The sequence below is a fragment of the Dermacentor silvarum genome, chromosome 2 (assembly GCF_013339745.2).
Source record: "Dermacentor silvarum isolate Dsil-2018 chromosome 2, BIME_Dsil_1.4, whole genome shotgun sequence".
In the NCBI taxonomy this organism is placed as follows: Eukaryota; Metazoa; Arthropoda; class Arachnida; order Ixodida; family Ixodidae; genus Dermacentor; species Dermacentor silvarum.
The window spans coordinates 36,599,952-36,608,720 of NC_051155.1; the positions used below are offsets into that span (position 1 = coordinate 36,599,952).

General features: G+C 47.8%; 1 pseudogene; it reads right to left on the bottom strand.

Annotated features, from left to right (window-relative positions):
* Positions 1–2,444: 2,444 nt before the first annotated feature.
* LOC125942975 (uncharacterized) lies at positions 2,445–8,417 on the bottom strand (annotated as a pseudogene).
* Positions 8,418–8,769: the final 352 nt, after the last annotated feature.

Sequence of the window (8,769 nt, forward strand, 5' to 3'; positions counted from 1 at the left end):
CTGGGCACAAAAATACACTCATATAAAAGCAGTTCAAAACAGGGGTGCTAGTTCTACCACTACACGTTTAAGCTGGCAATATTTCCTTCCACATTAGAATAATGTGGAATAATAATGTTTATCATAATAAAAAATGACGCCACATGACATTACGGGACAATTATAAAGCACACAAAATCAACATAAGATGTGTGTTCCTTCGAAACAGTAGGCAGATATAAGGAACTCTAGACAGAAATCTTGCACAGCGTTTTCGGAAACAGGCATGTCATTGCTGCAACGCACACAGCAATCGGCCCGACGGCACTGTACAGAAGTACTTACGTACACCGTCAGGATAAAAAATGAAAACACTTCATACTGTATGTACCATAGAAGCATAAATGAGAAGTATAATTACCTCGAAATGGTAAAGCGGGCGCCGGGAAAAACACTGCACATCTATGCACGCTGATAGATCCACAAAGCCGCGAAGGACAGGGATAAAACAGTTGCCTTGTGTTTTGAAGTCGCAACAGCAGCCATAGATGATAAAACAATCCAAATATACTACTGCACGAATGATATTACGCAGGCGCTAACACCACGGGTTCCTTAAAAACACATTAGAGAGTTTTAGTTTCGCGTACGTGGAAGAGTTCGCGTAGGTGGAGCTCCTACGTGACTGAAATGCGCGTGCGCAGAACGTGGAGGCCGCCCGCGCGTCTTGCGGACGCTCGTGAGAACGTCGCGCTTGCGTTGCGTGCTCTACGTACGTGGCGGTCTGACGGGGCGCTCTCGCGAGTTACGAAACTATCGAGAGACAGCAGGTTTCAAGATGGCGGCAGACCAAGCGAACGCTCCGAGCAGTGCTCCGCGCCCAAGATTTTCAAAAAGCGACGACTTAGATCTACTTCGTGATCTTCGAGAGTGCAATCCATTCGAAGACATGATGCGGTATCCAATGAGATGAACTGAGATCGCCGTGCAGCTGTCGGCGGCCAGGGGAAAAGTGTTCAGTGCTCGAACTGTGGACGATCGCACAGACCTCCTGCTCACGCAGTACGCTGACAAGGACAGCAAAAGCCTCCAAAGGTAAATAACCTTGCTGCTTCAGTTGTGTGTAGCGCAAATAGATAGATGGTAAAGGTCAGTATATTTTTCGCACTTGCACGAGTACGCAGGTCAGGAACTGAGGAGGAGTATGAAGAGCAAGATAGCTGCTCCAAGAACTTCTCGACATGGCAAGAGAAAACCGCTACAGATATTGACGAATCCGAAAAACTTGTGGCAAACAGAGCTCTTCAGGTGGGGAAACTGCACGGCTTTCCAAGTCGGCGGCGTGCCGTTCCAGAGACGCTGCATCTGCAGCCGAAGCTGTGCCATCGAGCAGCAGCAACAGCAGCGGTACCAACTTGGGTAATGCACGCAAATACGTGCTTGTAGCCTATGACTGCTGCCGACCAACCCGCAAGTTAACCCTTCACTATAATTTTATACGCCTGATACGTTTCCCTGTTCTTAACGTGACTTCTCTTGTATGTTTCACGGTGCATGTTTCAAAAAATTATTTTACTTGCTATTCGCACGACTGCAGGCACTGGCAATGCAACACCGTCGCTGTTGTTTGATCATATGATCACTGGCAATAGCGACACTGCAATCGTCATCTGTGGGGAGCTCTCTGATGTAGCAGCCAGCCCTTCCCCGTCGTCACCAGCGGGTTTGGCCATCTTAGGGGACACTCGCAACACCCAGGAGCTGCAATTGGCACGAAACGAGCCTGTGCGGAACTACGGTAAACAGTGTTTTTGTGCAAGCCTCCAAATGTAAGCATAGCTTTTTTAGAGGCGCTCACTATTCGCTCAAGCATGTGCTTTAACCTGAACGATTATTATCTGAAAGCTTTGTTGTATAATGTATAATGCACTTATTAAATATTTTTATTGTACAGGAAAACGAACCCAAGGTGGAAAGCAGGAAAAGGCAGACTTCCAGTTTTTAGAGAACAAGATGAAGCATGACCAATTTATGAAAGAAAAAGACTTCATCATAGAGTCCAGACGCCTTAAATTAGAAGAGGATCGCCTTGCCTGGGACAAAGAAAAAGCTTTCATCGAGTCTGAGTTAAGAGGGGAAGAAAGAAACCTAAAGGCTCAACAGCTGGCCGAGGAAAGGCGTCAACGAGTGGAAGAACGCCGCATGGCAGCAGCTCAGCAGCAAGCATTCTTAAGCGTGCTGGAGAACATTGTGACAAAAGTTAATAAATGAATGAAGTCTGCAAATTTGGCTAGTTCGTGGTAGCGTGGCTCATGGTTGTGAATAAAGCTAACACAAGGGACAAAGAAACTGTCACTATTTTCGTTTTTGTCTCTTGTGTTAGCGCTGAGTTTTATTCACTACCATTAATAAACGAAGCGTGCACTGCTTTGTTGAAAAACGCCTTAATAGTCACTGCAAACGTGGGAAAAACTGAATAAGCTGTTGCGCACCCACAAACTCTGGCGTGGAATACTTATCGAGCTCGAACACAACGGCGAAGTTGTTTTGAATAATATGTTGCAGTTTTGCCACCGGGCAGCGATACCAAGATGCTAGTTCTTCACTGCAAGGGCCTCAGATGCTCCTGCAATGAAGGTGGATGCAATCCAAAGTACAGCGACACTTGGCTACCATACAAACATGTGTGGCAGTTTGCTAGGGTAGTGCTGCATATATACATTTCAGCAACCTGCTGCTTGAGGAGTTTTTGTTTTTTTCTGAAGTCCAGAAAGGCAAATTCGCTAATAATATTTGCGAAACCCCACTCGACTGCTTGCCGAACACGGCTCATGCCTTTGTTGAATAACAGCTGTGTGTGTAACGCAGGAGACATGGCGGTCGTGCGAAGCTCTGTTTATTCCGAACTTCTTCCTTCACCACACTGCACCGCACCGTCCTTGTGCGGCTCGTCACACGCTTTTCCCTCACCCCGAGAGAGTCGTAGGTGTAGGGGCGGATGATATCGTCTTAATCTCCCCACATGTACGATGTCAGTCTGGCGACCGAGTGGGGCCACGCTGCGGTCGATCTCGTAATTGACAGCTGAGATTTTGCGTATGATCGTATACGGTCCTTCCATGAATGCACTGAGTTTACCGCGGTTGGGGTGCCAGGGTGTCTCGTATAGAACACAGTCTCCCACTTGAAGCTCTGAGGGAAGAAATTTCTTGTCATATATGAGCTTGTTATTCTCGTGATATGCCAGGGAATTGAGGACCGCGTTTGCGCGAGCTTCCTGCAGGTTCTCGGTAACGTTGGAGAGGAGCTGAGGGTAGGATGGTGTGCCATACATAAGAAAGCAGGGTGGGTAGCCCGTGACCTCGTGGGGTGTCTTGTACTCGTCGACAACGTCAGAGAGGAGACGCGTCCATGGTTTTCGGGGTTCGTCGTTGATCTTGCAGCGAAGGCGAGTGACGATGGACTGATTAGTGCGCTCATTTAAGCCATTACGCTGTGGGCGTTGTGAGCTTGTATATAGCTGATGAATGTTATGTTTGAGGAATTGCTTGAATTTGCCAGCGGTGAATCCTGTGCCGCGGTCGGAAAGGAACTTCCGAGGCTTTCGATCAATGAAAATACTCTTCAGGCAGGTAATGTAGGCGTCGCAGGTCTCATTTCTGTGTGCAAAAGCCCACACATAACGGGTGGCGTGGTCAACGGCCAAGTGAATGAATCTTTTGGAGGACCCGTAGTTGGCAAAACACCCGATAGTGTCCATGGCCAGAAGATCAAAGGGTTGCTCCGCGGGTGGTAATGACTCTAAGGAACCAAAACGTTTGGTTTTCGTCTTCTTGCAGCGCTGGCAAATATCGCAGTGTCGAACGTATTCGGAAACGTCGGTGACGATGTCAGGCCAATAATATTGTGGAGAGAGAAGTCGCAATGTCTTCTTTACTCCGACATGACCGAAAGCGTCATGAGCCTTCCGAAGAAGAGAAGACCGGAGAGCAAAAGGAACGTAGACTTTTCGTATCCGTCTGCGTGTCACTATGGTCATTCCATTCTCAATGGTATGCTTGCAAGGCGGTTTGTCGTGGTGATGCTCTTGCAGTTGTTCAGCAGATAGGAGCTGAATAATAGGGTTTCTAGACAGTGCATCGGCTTCGATGTTAATGCCCTTTTGATGCTTGATGTTTACGTCGTACATGGAGAGCTTTAAGGACCATCGGAACAGACGGCCTCGAGGATTTTTGATGTTCTTAAGCCATTGCAACGCCGCGTGATCGGTGATCACAGTGAAAGGTTTTCCATGTAGATAACAATGCCATTTATCTATGGCATCAATAATTGCTAAACATTCAAGTTATGTGATGACAGCTTGCGAGAATGGTATGCAACTGGATGCTCTCGACCTTCATCATCAGCCTGCTTCAAGACGGCGCCGATACCTTTGTTGGATGCATCGCAGTAGAGCACACAAGGTTTGGTGGCATCGTAGATGGCAAGGATGGGTTCTTCCGTTACACATTTTTTAAGCTGAGTGAAAGCCAGTTCACAGTCAGGGTCCCAGTTCCAGGTGGCGTTTTTGCTGAGTAGGCGTGTCAATGGATGAGCGATTTCACTGAAGCGGGCGATGTACCGACGGTAAACATTGACGGTGACGAGAAAACGCTGTAACTCTTTAGGGCGTGTTGGCGTGGGAAACCGCAGGATTGCCTCCACGTTGCTTTGTTTCGGAGTGACTGTGTCATTTGAAACTGTGTCCCAGGTACTCAATGGAAGTTTGTGCGAACTGACATTTCTTCAATTTCAGTTTAACGCATTCGCTTCTAAAAGCGTTTAGAACCGCATCTAGATGCTTCAAATGGTCTGGGAACGTGTCAGAATAGACGACAATGTCATCGAAGTAGTTTGTGACGTGCGCCAAATGGTGTTTAGTCAAGATGGACTTGACAGCCCGTTCAAAAGTAGCTGGAGCGTTCCGGAGACCAAAAGGCAGACAAGCCATTCTATTCGTAGTGACCGGTACGTGTGACAAAGGCTGTTTTCGGGATGTCTCCCGGATGCATCCTCACGTGCCAGTAACCTGACGTTATGTCCAATGTCGAGAAGTACGTCGATTTCCCGAGAGAGTCAAGAATCTCGTCGATGCGAGGGATGGGTTGATAGTCGGGGACCGTCACTGCGTTTAGCTTGCGGTAATCTATGCAGAAACGCGTGCGTCCTTCTCCTTTCTTCTCGGCCAGAAGTGCCGGCGTAGCGTACGGTGACGTAGACAGTCTTATAACGCCTTGCGTGAGAAGGTCGTTGATTTGTCTGTCCATTTCGACGCTATCGGCTTCTGAGCATCGATGGGAACATTGTTGGTGAGAGGAATGTGATGCGTTTCACTAGTGATGCACCCAATGTCAGTCTGTGATTTGGAAAAACAATGTGCTCGTACTTATGGACAAGCTGTTTCAATGCCATCCTCTGAGTTTCATTTAGATGCACAAAATGACAAACTTCAACTTCCTGTAAACAAGCGTCCATGTTAGCCGTGGAATGGTTTTGTGGGCGAGGGTGGAGGATGTCACTCCCTTGGCGTAGAGTCAGGGTGTCAAGATCCAGAGACAAATTAAAGAGGCAGGCACTGCCCAAGCCAAGAACTAGGTTGCTCTTCATGCCTTGTAGAACATGTGCCTGAATTTCCTTTGTGATTTTTCCGATCTGTATCTTTAGATTGACGCGACCCAAAGTTTTGGTAGATGATGTAACTTGTTGAACATTGATGCGTGAATCTCTCATTATTTGTAGGTGAAGAGCCGCCAACATTGCTTCGCTGATACAGGTAATCGTGGCTCCCGTATCAAGAGTAGCGCTGACAGGGTACCCGTTAATGAGTGCATCAAATTGAATTAACAGAGCTTTGGGTCGCCCTCGTCGTTTCCCTGGTTGGTAGCGAGGGCGGAAATGCTTGCGCGTCGTGAACATTCATTATGCCAGTGCATCTGTCGGGGCAAACCAAGCATTGCGCAGTGTCTGCATTCGGACGCGGGTGCTCGTATCCGCGTATTAGGTAGACGCTGAGGGGCGCTGCCGCTTGCTGCGTTGATCTGCGTGTTTCGACCTGGTAGAACGCACTGTGATTTAACTCGCTGCATAGTTGACTCTACTCGTTGCGCAGCTGAAAGCCACGTCGCTGGTGTAGACGGGTTAAGCCCAGCAACAGCCATCTCCATATCGGCGGGAAGGCCGTCGATGAGCCCTGATATAAGGTGCGCGTCCTTTAGGTCGGCAAGACGTCCCAGAGACATTTTTTCATTGTAGTAGTCCTTCAGGCTCTGGCCCGGTTTTAGCTGACAATGAATGAACTGACGGAAAGGATCCGCGACGGTGCTTGTAAAGCGTTGCGTCATGCATTGAGTGAGGGTCTCCCAAGATGCGTGAGTGTCAAAAACCTCGGTAAGGTACCATCGGAAGGCCTCACCTTCAAGGTAGTCGGAGAAATTGCACAGCTTGTCTCGCTCTGTCCATGCAGCGGCCGCAGTCTTCACCTCGAAGAGCCGGAGCCACTTGTCAAAGGAGACGTCCTCGGGTGCTCCCGAGTACTTCGGAATGCTGATGGCTTTCTTGGATGTTGTCATGATGTAGGGCACGGTAAATCCTGTCGACTAGTGTAACGCAGGAGACATGGCGGTCGTGCGAAGCTCTGTTTATTCCGAACTTCTTCTTCCTTCACCACACTGCACCGCACCGTCCTTGTGCGGCTCGTCACACGTGTATGTTTGGGAGGAGCGACTGTAGGGCTTCATGATAAGTGGTTTCAGGGGATACGCCGGGTCGCCATATATCACAAAATTGTGATTTTGCACCAGCCTCTCCAACTTCGAATAAAGGCCACTGGAGCGGAGTATTACTGCATAAAAAAACACATCGTACAAGCATAAAATAATCTGACTAGCGTGACTTATTGTATGATAGCAACGCAAGAAGCAACGCTAGGTTTTGCTCTTATCAAATGGAGGTAACATGTTTTTGCGCATCTTGACACATTCACTTCAGTGAGTGCGGAATTTTGAGAAAAAGACGTAGCTGCATTATGTCGTCCTCCAGGATATGGACCGTCGACTTGGCACACTATGCCGTTGGGACACATGAGCGACTGATACTTTAAACAATCAACAGGCTTGTGGCCAGAAAAATATTCTCGTTGACTCCTTTTTGGGCGACAGATTGGCCGAGCCGTCCCGTCAATGAATGCCCAGCAATTGGGTAGCGGTGCGCCTTTGTTTTGGACAGCCTGCGATATGAAATAAATGTATTACAACAAATCCTTAGTAATATTTCTTGTAATAGAAAACGCGTTATGTGCACTGGATGGAGAAAAGGCTTCTTCTACATGCACAAAGTATGCGATATGAGGTGACTAGCTTTGACTTTGTTAACACCGTTTCCACAAGAGGCCTCGTCATTCTGAAGACGGACAAATTAATGACATAAACAAAAATCAACGCCCGACTGAGTACCCTCCCCCTTATTTTGTTATGGTCTCGTTCATGTGGTTGCAGAAGTATTTTTGCACATGGTGTTTCTTCGGTGGCACATCTTTCTGTAACTTCATGCACATGCCTATAAAGGGTTGCTCTAGTGCAATCAGATGACCTATTAAAAGTATTCACTAAAGATGTACACATTATCCCAGCCTCTCAGGAGCAAGTTGTAGCTGAATACGATGGGCTAAGCTAAGTGCAAGTTGCAATCTTCGGCAGAAGTGCTAACTGCGCTGCTGTTCGCAAACACTTATAAGGCTTTCTATAACTCATGAATAGAAACGCGACACTGTGGCCATAAAAAATTTACGATGCTATAATATGCGTGGAACTGCCCATATGACTAATATGATTACGACCGTGGATGCGACGCTTAAATGTAGCTTGATTTAAAAGTAAACCAGGAAATTAAGCGAAATGGAGGGCCACTTTAATTAACACGAACGTATCCCGGCCTAATTTTCCGATACCGTGAGAATTGGAACTGATGAAACTGGGTCGCCCTCTTACACATGTATATTAAATATAAAGTTGGCTTATCTTTGCAGTCTTCAAGGCATGTAATAGCCAGTCGTGGTGGTTGCAGTCGGTCATAAGATGGCCAAACACACCTGTGATTTGCCTGATCACTTTAGAAGCTACACTCGACATTACTGAAGAGTGCCTACCGAAAATTGGTTCGAGGTCGCACCACCTATTCGGGTAAGCAAGTCGTCGAAGAGTGATGCACAAAGCCTCTCGACCAGACACATTCACGTTTTGTGCACTTCTCACTGACTCCGGTAGCAGCAGCGCAGACAGTAGCTCGTCAAAGTCCACCTTCGCAAACCTGAATTGCTACAGGAAAAGTCCAGCTTCTATTCTTGTTGTGTCAAGAAGTCCATTGCGCGAACGGTAGAGCAGCAGCTCTGACTTCCGCCTCATCAGATCCTCCACGTCGTTCAGCGAGGCACTTAAATACTGTCGCTCTGTCTCCGTCATGAGGAGGTCGTCAATTTCTGTCCAAGAGAGCATTGACAACAAACGCGGGTCAACAAGTACGCTGCGACCATGCCACAAATACAAACTGCGCAGTTCGCCTTGCAACAAAAGCACACTTCTGACTCCGACTCGGCTTGGACTTATTTGGCTGTAGTAGTGTCTTCGTCTGCCACCAGGGAGCACGCGGAAGCATTCATCGTATGTATGCGAGAGCTGCACGCAGGGGCTTCTGGCGCTATAAACGTAGCGGACGCGTGCTGCGTAACGTACGCAGAGTTCTCACGTTTGCGTACGC